At 34.5% G+C, this 27906-nt stretch overlaps 1 protein-coding gene and 1 long non-coding RNA gene across 2 annotated transcripts in view; one reads left to right on the forward strand and one right to left on the reverse strand.

The window, feature by feature from the left end:
- Window positions 1-6098: 6098 nt before the first annotated feature.
- Window positions 6099-10583, reverse strand: LOC127857143 (uncharacterized). Its single transcript, XR_008038350.1, has 2 exons — window positions 10474-10583; window positions 6099-6567 (listed from the first exon to the last, which is right to left on the reverse strand). It is a non-coding gene; the product is annotated as an uncharacterized LOC127857143 (long non-coding RNA).
- A 10555-nt stretch (window positions 10584-21138) lies between these two features.
- Window positions 21139-27906, forward strand: part of LOC127857428 (neural cell adhesion molecule L1-like protein) — a 40498-nt gene continuing 33730 nt past the window's right edge. Inside the window, exon 1 of the mRNA XM_052393824.1 lies at window positions 21139-21335. The gene's annotated coding sequence lies outside the window, so the exon portion shown is untranslated. The remainder of the gene's footprint in view (window positions 21336-27906) is intronic.

Raw genomic sequence — 27906 nt, forward strand, 5'->3', positions numbered from 1 at the left:
GACCATGAACATTGCCGGAAGGAGGGGAATGGGTTTTAGTTGATAGAGACCATGAACATTGTCGGCAGGTGGGGAATGGGTTAAGTTGATAGAGACCATGAACATTTCCGACAGGATGGACATGGGTTTTAGTTGGTAGAGACCATGAACATTGGTGGCAGCAGTGGAATGGGTTTAAATTGATAGAGACCATGAAAATTGTCGACAGGAGGGGAATGGGTTTATGTTGATAGAGACCATGAACATTGGCGGCAGGATGGGAATGGGTTCTAGTTGATAGAGACGATTCCCAAAGTGCGTGATATGAGTATGTGCGTTTACTTTTTTTCTAACGATATCTCCCCTTTAACCGTTTGATAGATTATGTCGAATCGTCACATACATTATCATTATCGAATTTTGTCCTTTTGTTGCATATGTAGGTCAACAGAGCGAAAAGTAGATTAAATATTGAGAATTTTAAATATCTTCTCTGAAATTACTCGTGCCAGGGTTTTAATGTTTGTTGTGTAATATCGGCTAGTGTTCCTCTACTATTTAGTATGTTCAAATCACGCCCATGGAGTCAATTACTAGCCACGCCCAGTGGTCACATGATTTTTATGGACTTATCGTAAATATCTTTAAACAAGAGGGCCAAGATGGCCCTAGTTCGCACACCTGAGAGGAGTCAGTTCATTCAATCTTTACCAAACATCGAACTAGACCTAGATATAGTCCAGACAAACATCCTGGTCAAGTTTCATCATTATTAAACCAAAACTCTGGCATATGGAGTGATTTTGTTTTTGAAAGAATTGATCTGGTGGCCTTTATTTTGAATTGACCCCCCTTACCAAACATCAAACTTTGCTTACAAAAATAAATATTATGACCAAGATTCATAAAATCTGAAACAAAATTGTGACCTCTAGAGTGTTTACAAGGATTTTGTATAATATAATGAACATTTGGACAATCTAAGGGCAATAATTATGGCATTAATTATGTGATATATTTAAAACAAATCTTTTCACCAAGTTTCATGAAAATTGGGCCAAAAATGTGACTTCTAGAGTGTTAACATGTTTTCACTATATATATATAGAGAAAAATGCCCCGCCCACTGGCGGCCATGTTTTATCACCCATCTGAACCATTTTCGAACTCGTCCGAGATATCAATAAAACAAATGTTTTGACCAACAATTATGATGATTGGGCAACAGGTGTGACTTCTAGAGTGTTTACAAGGTTTCTCTATAGCCATAAAAGGAAAACTGCCCCGCCCATTTTTTTTTCGAACTCAACTCTCATATCAAGGAAACAAATGTTCTGACTAAATTTCATGAAAATAGGGCCAAAAATGTGACTTCTAGAGTGTTCACATGTTTTCACTATAAACATATAGAGAAAAATGCCCCGCCCACTGGCGGCCATGTTTTTTTACCGATCTGGACCATTTTCAAACTCGTCCGAGATATCAAAAAAGTCAATGTTTTGACCAACTTTCATGATGATTGGGCACAAATGGTGACTTCTAGAGTGTTTACAAGGTTTCTCTATAGCCAAATAAGGAAAACTGCCCCGCCAACTGGCGGCCATGTTTTTCAACGGACCGGAGCCACTTTTACACTCATCCAACATATTATTAAGATAAACATTTTGACAAAGTTACATGAAGATTGGGCATGACATGTGACTTCTACAGTGTTAACAAGTTTTTTTCTTTTTTTGATATAGTGACCTAGTTTTTGATCCGGCACAACCCAGTTTCGAACTCGACCGAGATTTAATTGGCACAAAGCTTCTGACCAAGTTTCATGAAGATCGGACAATAAATGTGGCCTCTAGAGTGTTTACGAACAAATGTGTATGGACGGACGGACGGAAAGACGACGAACAAAGACCGATCAGAAAAGCTCTCCTGAGCAATCAGGTGAGCTAAAAAGATGCAATGATTATAATGCACACATGTATGATGGATAACAATGATATAAGGTGTTCAAAACATCTACATAGTAAATTCCATTTTTGATAGATTTTATAAGTAAATTCTATCAACTTGACCATTATATTGTTTCATGATCCTAGGCGTAAGCTTTCTTGAGTTATCATCCAAAAACCATTTTACTGTGTCAAGTAACCGTGACCTTGACCTAGTGACGTGAAAGTCAATACGGGACATCTGCAAGTCATGATCAATGTACCTATGAAGTTTCATGATCCTAGGCATAGGCATTCTTGAGTTATCATCTGGAAACCATTTTTCTATGTTAAAACACCGTGACCTTGACCTTTGACCTAGTGACCTTAAAATGAATTGGGGTCAGCTGCGAGTCATGATCAATAAACCTATGAAGTTTCATCATTATAGGCATAAGCGTTCTTGAGAAAAACAATTTCACTATTTTGGGTCACCTCAATGTATCTATGAAGTTTCATGATCCTAGGCGTAAGCGTTCTTGATATATCAAAAGGAAACCATTTTTCTAAGTTGAGTCACCGTGACCTTGACCTTTGACCTAGTGACCTGAAAATTAATAGGGGTCATCTGCAAGTCATGATCAATGTACCTATGAAGTTTCATGATCCTAGGCGTAAGCGTTCTTGAGATATCATCCGGAAACCATTTTTCTAAGTTGAGTCACCGTGACCTTGACCTTTGACCTAGTGACCTGAAAATCAATAGGGGTCATCTGCAAGTCAAGATCAATGCACCTATGAAGTTTCATGATCCTAAGCATAAGCGTTCTTGAGTTTTCATCCGGAAACCATTTTACTATTTCGGGTCACCTTGACCTTGACCTTTGACCTAGTGACCTGAAAATCGATAGGGGTCATCTGCAAGACATGATCAATGTACCTATGAACTTTTGTGATCCTAAGCATAAGCGTTCTTGAGTTATCATCCGGAGACCATTTTAATATTTCGGGTCACCTTGACCTTGACCTTTGACCTAGTGACCTGAATATCAATAGGGGTCATCTGCAAGTCATGATCAATGTACCTATGAACTTTCATGATCCTAAGCATAAGCGTTCTTGAGTTATCATCCGGAAACCATTTAACTATTTCGGGTCACCTTGACCTTGACCTTTGATCTAGTGACCTGAAAATCAATAGGGGTCATCTGCAAGTCATGGTCAATGTACCTATGAACTTTCTTGATCTTAGGCATAAGCGTTCTTGAGCTTTCCTCCGGAAACCATTTTACTGTTTCGGGTCACCGTGACCTTGTCCTTTGATCTAGTGACCTGAAAATCAATAGGTGTCATCAGTGAGTCACAATCAATGTACCTATGAAGTTTCATGATCCTTGGCATAAGCGTTATTGAGTTATTATCCAGAAACCATTTTAGTTTTTCCGGTCACCGTGACCTTGACCTTTTACCTAGTGACCTTAAAATCAATAGGGTTCATTTTTTGAATCATGATCAATGTACCTATGAAGTTTCATGATCCTAGGCGTAAGCGTTCTTGAGTTATCGTCCAGAAACCATTTTACTATTTCGGGACATCGTGACCTTGAACTTTGACCTAGTGGCCTTTAAATCAATAGGGGTCATCTGCGAGTCATGATCAATGTACCTATGAAGTTTCATGATCCTAGGCCTAAGCGTTCTTTACTTATTATTCGGAAACCATCTGGTGGACAGACAACCGGCCGACATGAGCAAAACAATATACCCCCTCTTATTCGAAGGGGGCATAAAAATGTGACTTCCATAGTGTTCGATCACAAGGTTTGACCGAAACCATTTTTGAACTCAATTCTCGTATCAAAGAAACAAATGTTCTGACCAAATTTCATGAAAATTGGGCCAAAAATTGTGACTTCTAGAGTGTAAACATGTTTTCACTATATACATTTAGAGAAAAATGCCCCGCCCACTGGCGGCAGTGTTTTTTCACCGATCCGAACCATGGTCGAACTCGTCCAAGAAATCAATAAAACCCATGTTTTGACTAAATTTCATGATGATTGGGCAAAAATTGTGACTTCTACAGTGTAAACAAGGTTTCTCTATAGCCAAATAAGGAAAATTGCCTCGCCCACTGGTGGCCTTGTTTTTCAACACACCGGATCCACTTTTGAACTCCATCAAGATATCATTTAGACAACGATTTTGACAAAATTACATGAAGATTGAACATTAAATGTGACTACTACAATCTTTACAAGGTTTTTCTTTTTTTTGACCTAGTGACCTAGTTTTTGACCCGGCACAACCCAGTTTCGAACTCCGCCGAGATATTATTGGGGTAAAGTTTCTGATCAAGTTTCATGACGATGGGACAACAAATGTGGTCTCTAGAGTGTTTACGAGCAAATGTTAACGGACGGACGGACGGACGACGGACAAAAACCAGTCAGAAAAGCTCCCCTTAGCAATCAGGTGAGCTAAAAATATTCTACAAAACCACATCGATGATTTAAATTTTGGTGTGAACCATGGTTTGATGGGGACTCTAAAAGGCATGGGTAAAAGTTTTCTGTATTAATACGGAATTCCGTATTTTTTTTATCGTAAGAGGTCGTTTTCGCGAATCCTATAAATCAGATGAGATTTTGTTGTTCGGGGGAGGGGTGGGGGTTAAGCCATGTGTCCACCAACGCCGACAAAAAATACGAGCGATTCCAGTCGTGATAATTTGGTTTCCCACTGATCTGTTTACCCATATCTAATATTAGATTTGACGTGCCCATTGCTTCTCAATAAGTCTATCCCCCCTGGGCTTATTGCGTTTTCATTTTCTATTGTCTCGTGAATTAAGGGCTGTTTGTAAAACACGCATGCCCCCCAAATGGGCGTTCACTTGTAATGGCAGCCATTGTGTGAATACGTGATAAACCATGTTTCTTGTTCAGGTCACTGTGACCTTGACCTTTGACCTAGTGACTTGAAAATTAATAGGGATCAATTGCCAGTCATGATCTATATACCTATGAAGTTTCATGATCCTAGGCCTATGCGTTCTTGAGTAATCATCCGGAAACCATTTTACTCTTTCAAGTCACTGTGACCTTGACCTTTGAACTAGTGACCTGACAATCCATAGGTTCATCTGCTAGTCATGGTCTATGTACCAATGAAGTTTCATGGTCCTAGGCCTAAGCGTTCAAGATTCATCATCTGGAAACCATTTTACTGCTTCGAGTCACTGTGACCTTTACCTTTGACCTAGTGACCTGAAAATCAATAGGTGTCATCTGCCAGTCATGATCAATGTACCTATGAAGTTTCATTATCCTAGGCCTAAGCGTTCTTGAGTCATTATCCGGAAACCATTTGGTGGACGGACCGACAGACGGACCGACAGACCGACGGACCGACATGTGCAAAACAATATACCCCCTCTTCTTTCTATCCAGCTTTGCACTATTCGCCCGGTCAGTGCTTTCGTTGTTTCAAATAATATCGTTTCATTGTATGAATAGTGAAAACTTTAAGCTTTCATTTGTACCACCGTCTTCCTAGTTTGATGGCTACAAACCAATCTGATATTGCAACCGGTAGGTTACAAGGGCGTGTCTAACCATACCTAATTCACGATGATAGGTCGATTTGCTAACCGTCTAAATTTTATATTTGTGACTAAAGCTCCGTATCCTTCTGACGAAAATAAACATGGCGGACGAAGCAACATCAGGTAACCGGGTGACAAAATATTATATTATAATACACTGCAAAATGATTGCCACTTTCTAAGCACTCCATCGAATTTTCTGAACCAATATGTCGTCTATTTAAAAGTTTTACAATAGTAAAATATTTAGCATGACTTTGAAATAGTGTTTACAAAAAGTCGTGTCGCGCTCGACACCATTCGTACTTGTGATAAAAATGTTAGATTCAGATGATTGTCGAGGTGCCAGACCTGATGTGACAGACTTAAATAATTGTATATATAAAAATAACATGCCATACAAACCTGTTTTTTTGTTTCGATAAATGTTAAAGGCCTAATTTGTTTGTAAAAACATCCATCACTTATATAAATATCCATGCACCGCGCCACACTGATTATAAACACCGTAGTTATATTCCGTGTCACTGAAATTCGCGGTACCGCTAACTTCTGCACATGGTTTCAAATGATGTGCTAGAACGAGCCATCGTTAGCTGAATTTATTTACGATAATCTTCCATTTATCAAAGTTACATGTCCAGCATTCAGAAACAATAGCAAAGCAATATTTGTTAGCGGAAACGTGTTGTTACATACCAAATGGATAAAGTTACAAAAGTCATAGTATAAATTTGCCGAGTGTCATTTTTGAAAAAACCTGGTTATAGCTGTGTCACTTTTTCAGTCATGTTTTCTAAAGTGATATTTTGAAATAATTTCTTTCTTGATGACCTTGCTTTTTTGTTTTCTTGTTTCTGTGGAGCATTTACAAGATAGTCATGAAAGGCTGGGCGTAACTAATCATTTGGTGTCTCTTTGACAGACGTCGAACTGGTACATGCCGGTCGACGGTCGCCTGGAGATGCGCTGGTATAATCTTCAGCACCAGGAGGAAAAAGTTTCTTTTTCTTGTCCTTGGGCTTGTTCAAACATGCATTTTAACGTCTCTTCCTTCTGAAAGGAAAAGATCAGAGTAAAGCGGTGCCAAAATATCATAAAGATTCGGTGCTTTAACGGACATTGTTGAGCGGTGTTCATATTTCTATAATATCAGTGTTGAGCGGTGCATACATGCTAACACGTACGTATGTAAAAATCACAGTTATATTCAATAAAGCATGCCATAATGTGTTGTAAATTGATTATTCTACCATTAAATACCGTTTAACAAAAAGCTTTCATTTAAAGGGTTTAAAGTCTCCAAAAATACGATTTATCGCCTCATGAAATCACTTCTTTCACGACATGCTCAAACTGTTTTCACTATTTTGAAGTTAATTGCGACTCAATTGTGATGCGGTAAACGGCAATTCGATGTTAAATATATAATTCGTTCGATGGATGTAATTGTATTACCAACTTACATTCTTTTCTTGTTTTTTCATTGATTTCTGGACTCGCCAAAGAGTTTGAGTAATATTTTTGAAAGAAGGATACGGAACTTTTGTCAGAAGTATAACATTTCGACGGTGGGCAGAATTGTAGTGGTAATCGTATATCACCGTGTAATGGACAGAGTTTTATTGAAACAGTATAAGGAATGCTCAAACAATTTATTCTGAATCTCTAACTTATATATTTGGATGGTTGATTTCTCGTCGCAGTTTAGTATACCCCTTCAAACAAATTTGTTGTTTTTTTTTTTTGTTTTTTTTTTGGGGGGGGGTATACCGGTATCCCCTTATTGGTCGGTTGGCTTGTCACACTGCACATTTGTATTTTGTGTTGCAATCTTTGTCTCAAATTTATGTTGTTTATATTATGTAAAAGTGCAAGATTTTAATTGTATGGTTTAGGTTTATTCAAGATACAATAGACACACTGTCCAAGAGTATACATGTTCAAAACAAAAGTAAAGTTTATATAAAGGCAGGGAAATGTGATCAGTATTGAATATCATAAGTTGTTATATAAAGTATCAATACATGGAAAGGTCTAGGACAATTGGATTACAGCTTTAAGGATCAATTTTACAATGTTATAACGATAACATTAAAACGCAGACGAATCTACAAGATATACAGAAGTCAGTTTTGAGTAATAAATTATACACGATCATAATAACATTTATACATTTTTCTTTGACTAAATGTTTTATGAACAAACAAGGCTCAGTTTATGTTAGTACTTGTATTATCAGATGGCATTAAGTCAATAAACTATCATGTCATGTCTTTGCCAGTAATGTTTATTTATATACAATTTTATAATAGCATCATATAAAGGAACATTCTAATGAAAAATAAACAAATATCCTCAAGAAAATTGCAATGTTGACATTTTCTCTCTTGAAAATGTATAGTTTCACATATTCCGGATTCAATCTCTTATCTATGACACGAAACTCTTAATCTACAAAGACCAAATCTCAACTTATTTATACTAACATGTTTTAAGTAAGGATGCAATTCAGATTTACAAAACTGACTAAACGTATTGCTTCTAAAGAATTATTAAGTTCTGACATCCAAATTTGGATAAATGTATTATTAAATCTAGACTCTACTAAGGATAGAACAAACTTTTCATGACCTACACCTTGGTTAAGCCATGCATAATGTACGCCGATGCCCTGCAACAGATTACAAACATATTTTGCATGAGAGTGTTTTTGGTTTATTTTTTACATTCATACACATGCACTTTGCATACGTGAGATCTTCTAACTGAATAAATTTCAGCCAGTACCGTATTATATTATTGGCTCTTTTAGTTTTGTATGATGTTCTTCCAAGTTCCCCATATACAACATAATTTTTTGTTTGAATTTTCACACCTACGTCACCTATAATTTAAATTGGTAAACCAAGCTTATCAAACAACTCTAATTTGATATGAACTGAAATTGTTGGAACACTGAATAATAATGAATAAAGCTTAAAAACAGTGTTTAAGGCTCGGCCAGCAAGTGTTTCAAAAGTAGTCGCAAAAGATCCTTCTGCTGTAAATACAATTCAATATATGTAAATTTTTTAACAATTTTAATGTTTGGACTTTGTACAAAACTTTAATATCCTTCCCAAATTGTACCCCCATTAATAAAACAACATAACCTTTGTTGTATTCGTGTTAACACATAATTTCCAAATAACATAAAATTCCTCTAACAAGGACAAAGCTTCCTCCTCTGTTCTTCCATAATTACAATATTATCTGCATTTAACAATCAAAATAATTTTAGCATACCAACATCAATTCTTTTAAAACAATTTAACATATAATTATCTTCTTAGTCATTCAAATAAGTAGAACATAGGAATCGTGATTATGATTCCCCTTGTCTTACATCTACAGCAGAAAAAAATCTGCATCACACATTACATTAGTGAATAATTTCTCAAAAGCACTTTATGATGTTTTACCTCTGTAATTATTAACATCATGCTCATTATGTGTATGTGTAAATATACTATAAAATCCACAGACTACCCTTCAGGGAAATGCTCATATTAAAACAATTTATTTAACTAAGTACAAACAACTTAAACTTCTTCTACTGCTATTTATACTATCGTTGTTATTCTATCGATTTTCATCTGGTAATAGGATAAAACTTCTTCTAACTAATTCCAAATTTAAAACTCTCATTCAGCAGATTATCAGGACCCCCTGATCTACCATTATGTACTTGCTTACAAGCACTAATAACTTCTGGATCAGTAAATGCTACATTTAACTCATTAATAATGATATTTGATTTACCGTTTAAGTACCGGTCCTGATAGAACAAAACCTCTTCACCAGCTTGATAGAATCAAGAGTTCATCGATTTAAAAAAGTTTTAAAACACCCTGTCACTTATATCTTAATTGTTTTCTTTGCTTGTGTTAATATTTCAAAGTTTCCAGTAAAGTTTTGCATTTGTAAGCCTAGCATTTTTTTAATTTAATTGTTCGATTTGTATCATAATACAATATAAAGAAGCGAAACTCCAGCTGCTGGAGCAGTATTGCATTCTCATTATATACAACTAATTGGTATTTTATTTAAGGCAAGTGGCCAATTGCCAAAACAGTACGAAACAGCAGAATACGAAACAACATACACTCATAGAAGTAAAAAGCTGGGGTCACCGCCTTGGAACGGTCAATGGAAAGCGTTGGGGGTTTAAACCGGTTTTAGAGCGCTCAACTTCACACTTGGCCCAGCAATATCCATGATACATATAAGTGTTAATAATATTTAACCTCTTAGCATTGCTACTCAAATTAAACCATACTAAAAGGGAATTAAAACGCATTCAATTTAATAACCATGTGATTACTCAATGGTAGGAAGGAGACCAGAGAAACAGAAGCATATTTCTTTGTTTCTAATTGTACGTATAAAGTCTCATAGATTCTAAAATGCTTTGTCTATTCTCCCCTGATGGATTATGTCTGTGCATATTAAGACTTATAGAATAACTTTTTAAAAATTATTTTCAATATATGCTGCATTTAAAGTTTTTTTTTAAATATGTATTGTCAACTAGCTGTTTGTAAATAATCACATCACACAATTGGGTAACATTGGGTTAACAAACTATCTAATGCATCTCTATTTTGAGTTTAATCAATACAACCACTAATAGTTTCAAAGGTATGTAGTACACTTTCACAATTTCATGAATTTATATGATACATTTTATTTTTATTATCTTATCTATAAATGTATAGTAACTTGTTTGCATCATTTTCCACATGGCTATTGTTATTAGGATGTCATTATCTCAATTTACATTTAATACTAAATTTTTACAACACAGTACTGAACATGGATTACATTGTAAAGATCTGAAACGTCAAACTGATGAATAAATAGAAACATATTACTTTTACAGGGAACAAGATCAATAGTCCTAAAACTATATGAACTTACACATGTGTATTTTCCTTTATTTCTATCCGAACCTTGTCTAATATTCACTATCTTAAACCTGACAGTTTTACAACGAGAGCACCAACGGCGTTGAAAGTTCACTGGCAAGATACATGGAAGTTTCTGTTGAAGTAAATGTTAAAGGAACAGTTGACTGAATGACATTCTAAAAAGCTATCAAAAAGAAAATATTTTTTACATAATAAATACACAGAGATGAAAAAAAGAAGTGGTAAAATACTGCAAACCATCATATATCACTTGTAAAATCAGAAACATGTATAGCGATAGCTTGGCTTCTTTTTAGCAAGTAAATGCCCGGATGTAAATGTTATTTCTGATTGGCTAGATGTTTATTTATGCTCTTGTTTTAATTAACGTTATTATAGCATTATTACTATTAACGAGACTGAACGACCCTTTCATTCGGAAGCTGAGATCAAAGTTGTATATTTGATTTTCTTGTTTTGTTACTATTCATTATACTGCTACGATCGCTTCATTTTCATTTAAGCAGAAAGGAACAATTCGTTGTTCTTGTTGTTGTTATGTTTACCAACTTCGTTACATACGCTAAATATTACATGCACGCTATATTTGGGAGCATACGTTCTGAAGTTTTAAATCCATAGTGAAATTATTCAAATTTCAAATATATAGTTTATTGGCTAAAGCCAATGTACTCAATATCCAATAATAACTTCTCATACTCATTTACAGTTTGATTACGTTACAAAGTGGTAAGTTTACATCTTGTACATAATCATCATGTAACAACTGTTTTACACCACAGATGGTTAGCGTGTGGCTATGATATTAATAAGTACAAACATCATTTTGAATGAACAAAAAATCAAATTATAACGAACAATCAACTTCTTTAAAAATAAACTTCACTATCAAATAAATATATACCAATGTATTCAATAAAAAAGTCAACCCGAAAACAGAGTGCATCGCTTTGAACAGTCATAGCTTCATCAATTGAGCAGCGATTTCCATAAACTTGGTCTTCTTCTACGCAGAAATGAATTTCCTTTCTGGAAATGTACATATCTTGCAAAATGTTGACAAATGCTGTGTCAAATTATAAGGAATAACGCGATACACAACTCTCCTTTTTCTACTCGTCATTGATCTGACCCGATCCACGACTTAAATATTCAAGGAGTAAAGGGCATTTTCCCTGCAAAGTTCACGGACCTCGGTACCATAATTCAATAAAACGTATAAAAAACATTCTTACCGCTCTTGCCGTTACATTATGCATAGAAAACTAACTGTCCAGCGCCGTTTGAAACCTTTGTTTACATACATTTCAACTGGCCGATATTTTGAACACACGAGTCATTGCATAGGTCCAACGCGAAGGTCTGTTTATAATCCTGAAGATTTCATGCTTGAATCATGGACGACATTTTCCGCATTGACTGGACATTTGATAAGAAGAGTCTTTCTTGAAGCGAAACATATCATAAAAGCGGGCTGCACAGGTTAATCTGGGACGACACTTAACGCACATGCATTAAACCTTCTTTGCACAGAGCACAGCCCAATTATTTTAAGATCAGAAATAGCCCAAATCAAACCCATCATTGTACATGGTGCATCGTCCAGAATAACAGTAACATCTCAGGAAGTCAGAGGTGCACCTTGATTGGCATTGAAACCCTCAAAATCCAACTACGCAGCCAGTTGGACATACACACACGATGGGTCGAAGGCGGAACAATTGTTTGATGGATAGCATTTCAATCGAAGATGAACTTATCAAAAATTAGGTATTAACATTTTAATACATCGAAGGTCACACAAATTAATATGCACAAGAAGACAATTCTATACAAGCACATTTTAAAAATGGAGTTAATCCAACGATTTAAAGGTATATAGATAGTATGCTTCTTGCATGTAAATTGCTTAGTATGGATCCAAATGTTAATTAGATATGTTTTCTGCGTACTGTGCCATTTTTAAATACATGTACCTTGATCATAAACTATATACATCAATATAAATATGTATTTTAATTTGATAAGCTGCATGATTGAAAACAAATAATATAGTCGCCGAACTGATTGCTAATTTTGCTACGATTTATCCACAGAAACGACAACAATATGTTGTATTAAACTACATGTTTTTGTTTGAAATGCATATGAATAAATATATTTTCTCCCAGTGATTTTTGCCATGTAAAACGTGTTAAGATTCTAAAGTAATGGTATGTTATAACACGCTATACTATTTCACTCAAAGCGTTTTGTATTAACTTTTTCTTTGCTCTATGATTTAGTAGCCACATTGTTATATCTTCGTTTTTAAACAACGTAATCGTTGTTTGCGTCTACAAATTGATACATTTTGGGACTTAATATTTTATAACAAACGAAAATTATCTGTATCTGGTCGGTGTTTGATATAGATGATATATGTTAGTTTTCGGGGTATTACCAGATTATATTTTCTTGATAAGGTGATAGAACACTATTTACACGAGTGCTTATAAGTATTGATGCGTAATAACTTGGTTAAGAAATAAACATTTCAGCGCCATGCAACAAAAATGTGCCGTGAATTACAAAAGTAATGTGCTGCTGTTAGTCCTACCACGTTGCATGGCCAAAATTAATCTCAAAGTACACAAGCGTTAATAAACATGACCATAAAACATAGCAACGTGTTAAAAGCAGAGGTCACCGCCTTAGAACGGTTGATGAACAAATTTGGGTTTGAGTTTGTTTGCTAGCCTTTACTCACACTAAGCTCAGTCATAATCACATAACACATACGTGTAAATAAACAGTAGCTTAAAGCGTCGCAATTCAAATTAGAAAGCATGTAAAGACCATGCTATTTCGATTTGATTTAATTACACAAGAGTTTAAGGGTATCAATCACAGTTTGTTCTGTATATTCCATAAGTAAATGTTTGTACAAAATAATATATAATGTGTTGAACCGTTTTTAGTCATGTTATCAAGGGACTAATTAAATGAAAAAATCCTTTATCGGGATTTTAACTCGGGACATTAGGATAAAAAATCTAGTTGCGCAACTACTTGACCACTCAGAATTTCATGCTACTAAGCATTGTATTTTAATCTCTATGTTTCAAAGAAGCTATTCCATAAACTGGCCTTAAAAATCCTAAAAACAATGCTTTCTGTTTTGTTTTAAATGATTTGTATAATCAGTTTACAACCGATAATATAAACATTTTTCTTTGTTATGAGTGTTGAATCGCTTGTTTGAATATAATGCTACAGTTTTGTTGAAATATATACAATTTGCGTTGACAAATGTCTTTCGAAAAACTGGTAACTGCGAAAGTGTCTTAAAAAACAGATTCACATAATGACAACTTTTTAGGCAATATATTTGAAATACAATAAATATAATTATAAGCTAGGTCCCTTCTATTTAAAATGATTCCATAACTTAGCAACATCAAGTAGAAAACACATACAATCACTAGCCCCTGTTAATTACATTTAATTCTATCAAACGGCTTTGAAAAGTAACTTAACCTATATATCGCCTTTTCAGGTTGCATATGAAATGTTTAATCATTAATTTTTATTTGTCTTTGTCAAAGCATTATTCATATTTATTTATCTCGAACGCACACACACACACACCACACACACACACTCGCGAACACACATACACACAAAATCTTTATTTTGTCAGATAACATGATAATAACAGGCATGGCATAAGCATTAACATTTTTTGCATGTTTTTGCAGCGAGATTTTGGTCAACACACATGCTTTCTAATATATGCAGCACAGCTGAATGCATGTTTTTAATATAAGTGACAGATGTGTACTTATCTACTTTGACCAAAATCGACCTTTGTAAAAAGTTTTTGTCGGGGACAATATCGCATTATATTGTAAGATATACATTTTTGTGTTCATATAGACATGTTTTCCGCTTTACATGTATTTTAAGCAAATTTCAATTTCATAGCGACACCGAGAGGTATCAGCTATATTCCGATAACATCTTTATAATGATCTTAATAACGGAGGTTAATTGTTCAAGGAACACGCCGTAAAACATATATAAGTATAGTCATTTAAGAATCTTTTCATCCGGAAAAAAGTAACATTCACAATAAAATACTACAGTAGGTACTTGTATTACAATGTATGCAGTAAAACGATCTAAACCAATGTTTGAAGCCTCCGAGAGAAAGTGAAAGGAAGAACATATACAAATACGATGCATGACAGGGTTTGTGAAAACGAAAAAAATACATAATTTTGATTCAAATATTTTAGTTAAAGGATAAGAGATTTGCAAAAATGCTCAATTTTTTTTTAAATATAGTACAGAGTACAAGTATTTGTTAAAGCTGCAAGAAGTTTGGCAAATATATACGTTTTTAAGAAATTGAATCATTCACTTTTAAAAAATGTAGCCCCGTCCATATTTTACGAATTTTTAATGGTGATGTGTTATCTTTCTTGTGTGGTTTATTTTACTTTCGTTGTGTCACATGACATGGTCAGGTGGTGAGTTGGAAGAAAAAATTGAAAGTTGAAAGACGTATTCAGGTCTGTTCAATGACATTTGTTTGAAATCAGATGCGTTGATATTAATGTATCGTTCTGTATGGATTGATATGGTCGCAAATCAAAAACACTTTTATGTATTATGTTAACTTGTATGCAGTTAACAGTCTATAAAATTCATCAAGTGATTATAGTCGGATTTTACACTACATGCCAAAAGCACATCGAGTGCTTCAACATTATAATAATATGGAGTAACATTAATAGTTTGAAAGGTAGTCGTACAACAATACTAGTATTGCATATAAAACGTGTTTATTGGATAATTTAATAACATAGAAACGAAGAGATAGACTTCACTTGCGTTTGCTTCTTGTAGTAGGGATCCAGTGGTATGCAGCCTGCGATGATGCTATTTTAAGACCAATCGGCTGGCTTTACTCACCTGACCTACATGCCGAAGTCAAGAGCGCGTGTAAATCAGAGTTTGTGTACAAGAATTGTGTTTATAAATGCAATTGGAATGTGTTGCACGTGCGTAGCCAAAAGCCACTTGTGGGTTTACAAATTTGGAATGACTCAAAGGCATTTAACTTTTTGAAACGGTTGAAAATTCTTTACCAAGTTTTCTGCTGCCTTTAAACCTGTGGGTTAATATTAGTTTTCTATATGTCAGTTTACAAGTTTAGAATAGTTAACAAGACAAAATTACACAATATACTTGAATAAATCCATTATTTAGATCTTCGACGCGTAAAAAATATCCCAAATCACTGGGCGGGCAAACGCATATGTGAGAGCAATTTGCTTGTGCAAATTGTAACGCAAATATTTGAAAAACACATTTGCAGCGTAATTTACATTTGTTGAGTAGAATGTTCCCTTGTTTACACGGCTCACATTAATGAGTTTTGCTTTCGCCATTTTTTTCATAAAAAAATGTAAACAGCCCAGCATTTTCCTGGACTGACACTAAACAACATATTTTAACATCTAAACTTCTCTCATATACAATATATGAACTGTTATTAAAACTGGCCACAACTACATGACCACAACATCTAAAATCTTACACCACGAAGGTTTGTCAATTAAAATCGAATAACTGTTTAAGTACGCAGAAGACATCACGAACGATAACTCTGTAGAAAAAACAACAACAAATACATGTTAACAATTAATCATTCGCACATTTCCTCCCGATGTCCTATTGTATTTTTAATCAAAATACTTGCTCATAACTGATTTCAATGTTTTAAATATTTTTTTTTACACTAAGAATGTCCGGGGTTTTCACTATATGCCGTTTGCTTAACGTCTTCAGAGAGTATCAACAGCAAGTGTGGTAAATAAATAATGATGTTGAGGTAACCTTTACTTGATATGGGCAAATTAATCATGTTAATACTTGAATTATATATTATGAAATATTTGCACCAAACCGTTAAGTGAAAAAATATTTCGATGTTTTAATATTCATAATGTTTAAACGTGTATTTCAACGTAAATTGAAGACAATAAACCTAAAAAACCAACAACATGGTTCTATCACACGGGTCTTAGTGTTCACAGAATTGTGAATGTTGAAAACAGTGTAAAACATTACTTTAATAGTTATATTTATAAGTCATTTACATACGCAAAAACATGATCAAGGGAGTGTATATGCATTGTCAATACATTTCTTTATCTTTCAATAAAGTCTACAACATACAAACAAAACATTTCATTTAGTCCCGTCATACGTTTTAATAGAACTATTTTTAGTCAAGTTGTTTACGTTTGTTTTTGCGGAAAAAAAATCCCCGTTATCCATTACCGATGTACAGATGTGAGAGCTGACAAACAGACACCCACCTTCATAAAAACAGCTAATGAATTGAGCATTTATACGGTAAATCGCTAGAACTGTCGATCTTAGCATTCGATTGAACTTCATGACTTTACGTCAAGATAAGCAAAGTACGAATAAAAGTGTCACGCAACCGATTCAATTTTATAAAAAGCTTCAGATCTGACTCTTAAATCTGTGGAAATCCTTGTCTGAAATATACGATATTCTTTGATAGCCGTCGTAACCACCACATGCACAGGCGGAAGGTAAATGTATTACAGTTTAAATTGGCCAACAAATAAACAAGACTGAATGTTGTTTAAATCATTATTATTACACTAACATAGTATCAATGCAAATACACAAATCATTATATACAATTCAACATATCAGATGAACACATATATATACAAACTAAATCAATAATAAATTTCTTTGGGCAATAGGAGTTCTGTGAAGCCTATGCATATCGCGTCAAACATCGTTAAGAATATCAGTAGAACAAATAGAAACAGTTCGTCGGGTACAGTAGTAGGTGTCCTTGTCCTAGAACTAAGGTCCCTGCGTTCAAAGGGACCAAGAAGTTCCCTGCGTTCAAGGGACTAAGGAGTGCGAGAGAGAGTGCAGCGGTTTTCGTGAAATGTGCCCCTGCGTTAAAGGGTACCAAGAAGTGCGAGAGAGAGACATCAGTGGTCTTCGCAGAGTAAGAAGTGTGAGCGACAGTCGTGGTATTCGCAATATAAAAAGTGCGAGCGACAGCAGTGGTCTTCGCAAAGTAAGATCTATATGGGCGAGTTTGACTTGACGTGTGAGAAATATTGGCTATAGTTGCCATGAGACTAAAACATCTACACATAACAGTTGTTCCAAGGTACGGGCATTTGATTGTTTGCACTTGACACAGTCAAATATGATATGTATAGATGTTATTTAGGGGGCATACGGTCCAAAACGAAAGGAGTCATTCGGCCTGACGGCTTGAGAGCCCCCAAAATAACCTCTAACACTTCATTGTGAATGAATGACATGGAATGAAATATACTTGCTTTATAGACCCTAATAAACATGTATTTCTCTTGACGCTGAGATTATGCTTCAAAACATGATAAAATTCCAATGAAGAAATGCTCAAACCAGTTTAGCAGCAAAATGTCAAGGCTGGGACGATTTCAAATAAAACGTAGATTCCGTCGAGAACGGCGGGAAATAAAAGTTCAACATGACAATTCTTGTTCCAAGCGAGAAGACGTGTGTGCTCACTAAACAGTGCCAAAATGAACCACAGCCGCAGGCAGGGGGCCTTCGCCATACAGCGGCTTTGAACTCATATCAACATTGACAAGCAATAGAAATAATTAACATCGGTCTGGGTAAACATAACGTTGCTCAAACAAAAAGCTATAAATTGTCCCAGACAAAGTGATCAACATGATATCGCACCCCAAAGCAGACACATGACTGTCATTGGGATTGAAAAACGCAAGCAATTGATAATATCAGGGTATTTTATTTAGCAGCTCCATTTCTCGAAGAATATTGATGCTATTCGGGAATTAAGACGATGTGTACATTTTTACCAGGTTAAAGCTGTTGTAGGTAGCCTGCTATGAATCGATAATGGTTAGAAATATCTCATATTAAACGGGGTCCGATTTCACTACCCCCACAATGGATAATCAGAAGTTCAGGTTGTTGATTAAAGAGCAATAAAGAATTAATTGACTCTTTTAAGTGTTTCAGACGCATCATCCCGCCTTCAAGTCCCAGGTGATGTTGATCCCGAATGCCTGTAATCCTAGATCAGTACCGTCTGCTCTGTATGCCGCCCGATGATAAGCATCCCTAATGATCGATGATTCGACTATCAAGACGTTCATTACGCGACCTTGCTCACAACTTTGTGCGCTCGTACCTGGTGCGGACGTATTCTCGTGATTTATTCCCGGCGCCGGCAGCTTCGATTCCGCGTGGCCGGTGGTCTCTTTCTGGTCTGCACCCATTGCTTGTAGCGACTGTGCAACTTTAACGCGACGTCATTTGGCCGTGGTGACATTATAAAACCATAAAATAGTCTTGTTAATAAAAACGGAAAGCGAACACTGTTTTAAACAATGATTTCAATGGCACGCAAAACTAAAGTTAAAGTAGAATTGAATAATTCAAGTTAACTTAGCAAACACCTAACAAACTAAACAGATCACCAGTGATACAAGAACAGCTTTCAAATGTCAGCCGCTTTAAAAAATGTCACAAAACTACACCTCAAATAGTTGAAGTGGACTTTAGTTGTGCATTTATAGATTCAAATTGTGATAATCATACAGATACGTGGTAGATCTATCTTATATCCAATCGTATATTTAATCTTATATCTAAAATCAAAATTATAATTATATTTTACCGAAACGATATGTACTAAATGTTGATATAATAAATACAAGAAAAACATTTAATAATTAAACATACACATCGAAATGCATTCTAAATAATACTTTAGACAAATTGTTGAAGACCAAACGCGTGGTCGGCCTTTCGTGAATCTAAAAACTCAAAAATATAAATAAATATGTATACTTATCTGTATATAATTAAATGTATATGCACAAATACAAATACAGAAGTGCTCATTAGAAAAGAGCTAAATAAAAATTACACAACCATTTTATATGCAAAATGTACAGGCGACAAAAACAATTAAAGAAGTGCTCATTTGAAAAGAGCTGAAGAAACTTGCACAACCACGTGCACAAATTTAAAAATTAATAAATTAGTGACTCGGATGATCGACCAGCACATGAAAGGCCTTTAATTAATACACATAATAATGATACTATGATTTGATACTCTGCTTTGAAACTATAAAACATTATGACTTGAATATATCACTAGAAAGATATTAATTCCAAGTTTAGGATTGAAATGAGCATTTACGTGTTCGCGGCAAAAGGCCTACAACTGTTATCCTGCCGCAAGCTATGTGTGACTGTTTATGGTGTACTTAATAAACTACATGTATGGTTTATAAGTTAATTATACATCCAAAATAAATATATTATCAGGGAACTTGATAGTGCGCTTGCATTTGGTGAGCGCTGGCATTAGACTGAGTAAACTGCGGAGGCATGTATGTTTATACTAACCGGGTATGACTCATGCATTCAAGGCGTATACTGTTACAATGACACATTGATTGATGTGCCCTTTGAATGACGTCTTTAACTTCTTAGATGTATCTGATGAAGCAGTCCTTGGCTCATCTCCCCAAGGTTTTGATCAAATAGGCGGGAATAGGACCTTCCCAGCAATGGTTGCTGTACCGATACGTAAGCTATGTCCTGAATATGCTTACAATTCCGTTCAGAAGGCGCTAAGACCTGTCTGAAGCATTGAATGAAGAACTCTCCTGTGAGAATTCTGCCGGAACTGTTTATATAGCGGGTCTACCAGGTTATCCCCACTCTTTAACCGAAGCTGAACATACTCTTTCATGAGATCATATGGAGAGGTTGGTGACCCCGTCCTGCTTATAACAATTTGTACACCTGCCCTGAAGACATCAACTTTGGAATTCGTTAGATATACATCCAGTGTATGCCTTTTGAAGTGTCAAATCCGAGTTGTTTAGAGCAGGCCTAGCGTCTTGTGGATTGTTTTTTCTTATAATGAATTCATCACATCTGAGAAATCCACAGAACGCCATGATTGAAGCTGTCAAAATCATCAAGCTAACAAATTGTCCAATATTCCAGGCTTTAAGAAATGCAATATATCTGATAGGACATCATGAGTGATTGGAAAACGCCATAAACATGTTCCGTGCGAGAAACTGCCCAAGAACGAGTTACCGATCTCCTTGCGAATGTTCTTTGAGTCGTTCTTCTACTTCTTGAAGCAATTATACCACCTTTAGTTCATAATAAGTCCAATAATCCAAACTATAGAAATTTGTTCACCAATTTTTTTAAACCAAAAGTCTGTTTATTTTAAACTATTTCTTATTTATAAGTAAATAAGATAAACAAATTAAAGTTGAAATATTCCTTCTATGAGTATAAGATAACCCTGAGAACTGAAATGTGCTGAAGCAGCGGCATCCAATGTATTCTAACAGCTTCTTAAATGTCAAACAATTATTCATGAAATCAATTTGGTGCAGTATAAACAAGAGCATGGTAAAATTAATGCGCTTTCAACAGAGTGTTATTATTGTAAACGATCTGGTAACCCAATGTTTTTCAAACTTCATGATTAAATTCTTATCAGCAATTGTCCTTTAAAACATTTTCCCTTAACTGTTATCTTTTATGTGAGTTGTAAAAGTATGGACTTTTGGTCCCATTTAAACTATGGTTGATATCATCAACCCTTACTTTATCAGGTGCTGTATACACATGTTAACTCGTTCCCACTATTGACATAAAACAAAATTTAACATTTTACAAAGACAAAGTGTGGATTATTTATTTCGAAAACACGTCGGTTGAGTGGAGTATTGACCTATATGTGAGTTTGTTTCAATCGTCTTAACACTAGTATCATATTCATGTGTTGTACTGTTCATTGGCGTGTGTAGTTTAAGGTATATTGATCGTTAAAGGCCCACACATAATATGTCGAGTTTTAAATGATAGTTCACGCGTGGTATTACATAAAACTGTTTTAGCTAAATACGTAAATTATGTAATTGGTGGCGCTTGACAATATATGTCTACATGATACTACTCATTTCAGCAGCTGCTAACATGTTAAATCAAAACAGTTGTTCACTCTGCTTAATACATTGCAAAAAAGTTTGTGGAAGTGGTAACATCAAAATTGATACTAAAATTAGGTATTGCGGAGATCTGCGTACGTATATAATTATTGTTATTTTACTCATCATGAGCATTCTATATCTACAAATCTCTGCAAACAATCGGGAACTTGACATTTTTGTTTCATGACAAACGTATAATTTGGATATTTGGATGCACTCTTTGTTATTTTTTAATAAAATCATCTGTATCAACTTTTATCGTGTTTGGCTAATCAATATGAGTGACCTTGCTTTACCTGCGTGTATCTTAAGCCTCAAAAAATATACCACAATGAAAATAAAACATCAATATCTCAACCCAGATTTAACAAAAACATAAAATAAAACATTTACCATTCTTGATAATTAACATCTTCTAAATGTTATTATTATTTTGCTAGTTTATTTAAAAAAAAACAAACCCGTAAACCAACACGTCGATCGCAAGAGTGATTATTTCTAAAAAAAAATCCCGTTGTCGTTTTCGATACAGTGTGTTTATTTCGGCGGTAGTCTAAGAAACGTATTTTCATGAGAAAAAGGCCAGAAACATATCGCGTGAATGCAATTTTTTTAACTGATCAATAAATAATGCATTTTAAAATGCTTTACAATATCTAACACTTCGTCAGCGATCAATACAATTTACATTTAGATTATAAACAGAGTAAACTTACATACACATACGTTTGAACTATTATTTATAGGCATGGACTTACATCAAATTGATATTGTTAAGGGAAATAAATCTCCTAGAGGTCAACGAAACAGAAAACAGTATGGATATGATATGGTATAAACGTTAAGTATATAATATCATAGTGCACCTGTATATAAGGGACTGAGTGAATACGCTTAACGCAGATCCACGTGTATTCTCAAACAAATAGTGATCAAACCATACGCAAAACCGTCTGGTATTTTAGATACGAACACAAAATTATAGAATACCTTCTGTTTACTGTTCATATACTCAGAGCGTATTGCGGCAAGTTGGAAAAGAAACAGACAGGCACCTAAATACAATTCTAAAATACATCCTGTTTAGTATTTACGATCACAGTACCCGAGTAAGTGTGTTATATTTCAAACGAATTCCTTTAACCTGCAAGATATGTATTGATGCAAAGCATCAAAGGGCGTCGGGAATTTCAGTGTAAAAGGCACTCAATGAAGTTACATGGAACGATTTTTTTCTACTGTAAATATTAATATATTGGCCTTTTATTTTAAACAAAATAGAAAAAGATACTGGTATAACCATTATCTATGATTTTGTGTTATAACTCCCAAATGCCCATTATCTATGATGTTGTGTTATAACTTCCAAATAACCATCATCTATGATTTTGTGTTGTAACCCCCAAATATTTCATAGTTCATTTTATTTACATTGGTTTCCTTTTTTTACTGGAATCCGTGTGCAGTTTTCATTAATGGAACAGAACTGTGTATGTTCCACAAAATCTGCTTCATCTTGTAAGCGTAATTTCATATTTTTTCTCAACTTCAAGGGGAGATGATTCTGAACTTATTCTTATGTTGCTCATTTACGATAGGGGTTGAGTACTCATTGATATGAAAACACTGTAAAAGTTTTCATGTGCTTACGAACCCCCCACCCTCTCACACATATATTTCTTGGGCATAATAAAAACAAAAAATGGTTCCAATAAAACAGCATATTTATTTAAACTAAAATGTCTACATCAAAACAAAAAGTTAACATAGAACACAAATAAAATAATTCGATTCTACGGGGGCTCCCACCTTGGGCCTCTCACGAGTGAAGCGAGCGTGTAACCAATTTCACTACGGAACCGCTTGAAAAATAACCTTCTAACTAAGATATTTATACGCTATTAATAGTCGGTTTAAATGTAAACCCGGAAGTTTTTAAACGCTTGATAGTGAGCGGGGTTAAGTGTCAATAGGGTCCATACCACTGGCAAGATACGGGTCGGGCCTGCGGCCTTCTATATGTGGTTCCTTAAAAAAATTGTAGGGGGACTTGATAGTAATGAGACTGGAGTGCTGTGATGGTGATCCTCATTGATAAGCGGCTGATTCCTTTATCCAGACTCATTATTACAATTAATAATACGTGTCGCGCTTCGCGCTCTATAGCGCCTTTATTAGTAACTAGGTGGTTGCTAATATAGTGGAACAAAGAAGTTTTGTTTTTATACAAAACCAGAAAGTTTCACCGGTTCGCGTATTTGCCCAGTCCCTGTGATCTTTTATTATTGCCCAGTCCCTGTGATCAATTATTAATTAAAACAATTAGCTTTGCATTATTGGCAATAAATGTTGTAGTAAATGTAATAGGCACAAATGCAGTACGTATTTACACTTATTTACACAAAAAATCACCACTATGCAAGTTATTCTGACAACAAAATATATACATTGATCCGTAAAATAACTTCTCCTCCCATAAGCGAAAAAAAAACGTATTACATAGTAGTCGCCGCAATTCACTGCGACGCCAATGATATCACGATTTAAGCATTTCAAAATTTGACGCGCCTGTGTTGAGGAATATTTAACACACCAATATATCTGCTACACGCGGTAAACGTCACCATTGGAATAAGACTTGTACTCCGCAAGTTTGAATGACGAGTCAAAGCAAGCGTGTTATGTGGACATTATTTTTTAATACGGGCTGACAAAAAGTAAGTGTTCATTAATATTGTTACACAATCGTGAGCATTTGTGACACTGTTCCGCGTATAAGCTTAATAGCACACGCCCTACCGCTCGATTCACTAATTTCACTATGGGCAGTAAGTCTGGATGGGATTTCGAGATAATTGTATAAGGCACATCTGGGTTACCGTCCTTTGGCATTATCTCGGAAAAACCAGGTCGTTGAGTGATTATTTGCGAATGCCTGGCTTATTTGGACGGATGTGTTACGTGTCTCCGCTTCTGAGAATGCTCTTTCACTGCATTTTTTAGACAAAGGTGTCACTGCCAAAGGACATATGTCGATTCTCATTTACATTGTACTTATGAAATAACCTAAATATATCTGGGGTTAATCCCATTGTTAAGAAATCGCGTCAGTCTATTCAGGAACACGTGCTTGGCCAAGTATCTACAAGGAAGACTGCATAACCGAGGCTCTGACAGTAAAGGTTTAAAAGCTTATCATTTGGTTCATGTATGTCTACACTTGAATATAAATCAACATCTATTGTCCAATGTTTAACTTTAAAATCACGAAGACACGCTTTAAGAAGCATTTCATACCCGTACATAGGTATTAAACTTAAAGAAACGACCTTTCCTAGGACAAATGACTTGGTTGTTGCGGGTAACCAACACCTCTAAAGACACATTTCCACCATGAAAAGTGCGTATTTTTAAATGAACGTGTGTCTATTATAATATATGGTATGACCTGGACTGTCTAACATAGTTCTTATATTTGACAGTGTCTTTCACAAATGAAAATAATTTTGCGATACGTTTTTTTGCGCTCTAATGGATTGTTTTTCGCTAAAATGGATTTTGATTTCAAGACAATATCCACTTGTTCTATGTATTTGGTTTATTTATTAAATTCTCACACATGTGGCTGTAAAAGTACTTGGCATACTTGTGATATTCAATCTTTATAATTTTCAGCCAATATCGTATATGGCTATTTTAGTTATCAATGATGTTCTTTCAAGTTCCCCATAGACACAATTATTCTGTGTTTGAATTTTCACACGTACATCACCAATAATTTAAAATTGGTAAAACAAGCTGATCAAACAACTTAAATATGGTTTGTATTTAAATTGTTGGAAAATTTACTAAATATGAACTTAGCTTAAAAACAGCCATCGCGGCTTGGCCTGCAAGATTTTAAAAGTATTTGCAAAAGATCTTCTTTTATTGAATGCAAGTCATTAGTATGAAAATGATTTTACCATTTCTAATGCTTGGTTTTTGCACACAAATTTAATATCCCCCCTAAGTTGTCCCCCTTTAAAAAACCCATAACATTTGTTTTATTTGTGTTAACATATAATTTCCTCCAATCACAATATTCCTCCAACAAAGGCAATCCTTTAATTTGTTCTTCCTCTGTTTCTGCCATAATTACAATGCCATCTGCATACAACAACCAAACTAATTTTAGCATACCAATATCAATACCTTTATAACCATATAACATATAATGTTCTTCTAAGTAATTCAAATAAATTGAAAATAGGAATGGTGATAATGATTCCTCTGTCGTTCACCTAAAAACAGGAAAAAAACTTCATCCCTTGTTGTGTTCTCTTATTGTATTATTTATTTTACATGTGTATTCATATATTTGATGATATTAAGCATTTTACATCAAACGCATAGCTTCAACAGTTTATAACAAAGTTTATCCATCACCAAACAATTGAACGTTTGAACAATCTGTAATTAAACAACCTAAAGGCACTCGTATACATATATCTACCTAGCATAACACTTTGATGAAATAGCGCCATCCATCAAGCAACACACTGGGAACCTTAATTACATACTTGTTGATGAATTAGTTGACAAACTGTACCGATATGGTGTAAATTTGAACTGGATGTAGTCATAAATTAAAATATTCTTAGTTTTTTTTCTATGAGTCCTTAGTTTTTTTTCTATGCGTCAAAATCAACAAATATGGCATCATTGTTTTTTCGCTTAATATTCACCATGTAAAATACAAATGTTATTAACAGAGCCCATATTCTGTCTGAACCCTGTATGTGCCTCTATGTAGATAAGATCATTTTCCGCAAATCGTTAAGTCTATTGTTAATGACCTTAGTGAATAATTTCTAAAAGTACTTAATAATGTTATACCTCTGTAATTATTAACATAATGCTTATTATATTTATGTGTAAATGAACTATAAAACACTCACACCACTCTTCAGGAACATGCCCATATTGATACAATTTATTTAACAAAGTACAAACAACTTAAAAAACTAATTTTAATTCCAAATGTAGAATATTCATTCAGAAGATAAGCATGACCACTTGATTTACCATTATTTGCTTACACGCACAAATAACTTCTGGATCAGTAAATGCTACATTTAACTCATTAAACATTATTTGCTCCATTTAAGTACCGATCCTGATTAAAGGGATCTTTTCACGCTTTGGTAAATTGACAAAATTGAAAAAAGTTGTTTCAGATTCGCAAATTTTCGTTTTAGTTATGATATTTGTGAGGAAACAGTAATACTGAACATTTACCATGGTCTAATATGGCCATTATATGCATATTTTGACGATTTTAAAACCTAAAAATTATAAAGCGTTGCAACGCGAAACGATTGAATAATTTGGAGAGTTCTGTTTTTGTCGTTAAATTTTGTGAAACTACGAAGATTGCTTATATAAGGTATAAAATACTTCACGTGTATGTACTCGGCGGAATAGCTCAGTAGGCTAGAGCGTTTTTACTTCAGGACTCTGGCAGGACTCCAGGGGTCACGGGTTCAAAACCTGGTCCGGGCAATGTTCTTTTCCTTTTTTTAATTTTATTCTTGATTTTTTACTGGAGCTTTTACGATCCAATGTTTACATTTATCGATATAAAGCATTTAATGAATAAGTTAAAAATTGCCAAAATCTGTGAAAAGGCCCCTTTAAACAAAATATCTTCACCAGCTTAATAAAATATAGATTCATGATTATTTATTGAGTTTAAATATTTGTAAAACTCTCTTCTACTTATATTTAACATATTGTCTATGCTCGTATTACTCGTTTTGCATTTCCAAGTCTTTCATTTTCTAATGTTATTGTTGATTTTTATCATAAACATATTTCTTTTTTTCTAATTGTACTTTTATAAAATTGTACTTTTATAAAGAAACATAGATTCGTCCATGCTTTGCCGATTCTCCTCTGATGGATAATGTCTATATAAATTAATATTTGTATGATCACATTTAAAAGAAATATTTACATTATATTCATTATCATCATATGAAACATTAAAATGATCTTTTATTAACAAAATATATTGTCATCAAGACTTTTGAAATAACTTTGAACTAATATGTTCAATTACATCACAACATGTGTTTAAATAACTATCTAATGCATCACTCTTTTGAGTTGGATCAATACAACCACTTATAGTTTCAAAAGTATATATTTTACTTCCACAATGCAATTCATTCATACAATCAAATTTCTTTGCAGTATCCCATTTATAAATGTATGGTAAATTTTGGCATAATTTTTCATATGGCTATTACTAGTATGATAAGTCTCTATCTCAGT

The sequence above is a fragment of the Dreissena polymorpha genome, chromosome 14 (genome assembly GCF_020536995.1).
Source record: "Dreissena polymorpha isolate Duluth1 chromosome 14, UMN_Dpol_1.0, whole genome shotgun sequence".
Taxonomy (NCBI): Eukaryota; Metazoa; Mollusca; class Bivalvia; order Myida; family Dreissenidae; genus Dreissena; species Dreissena polymorpha.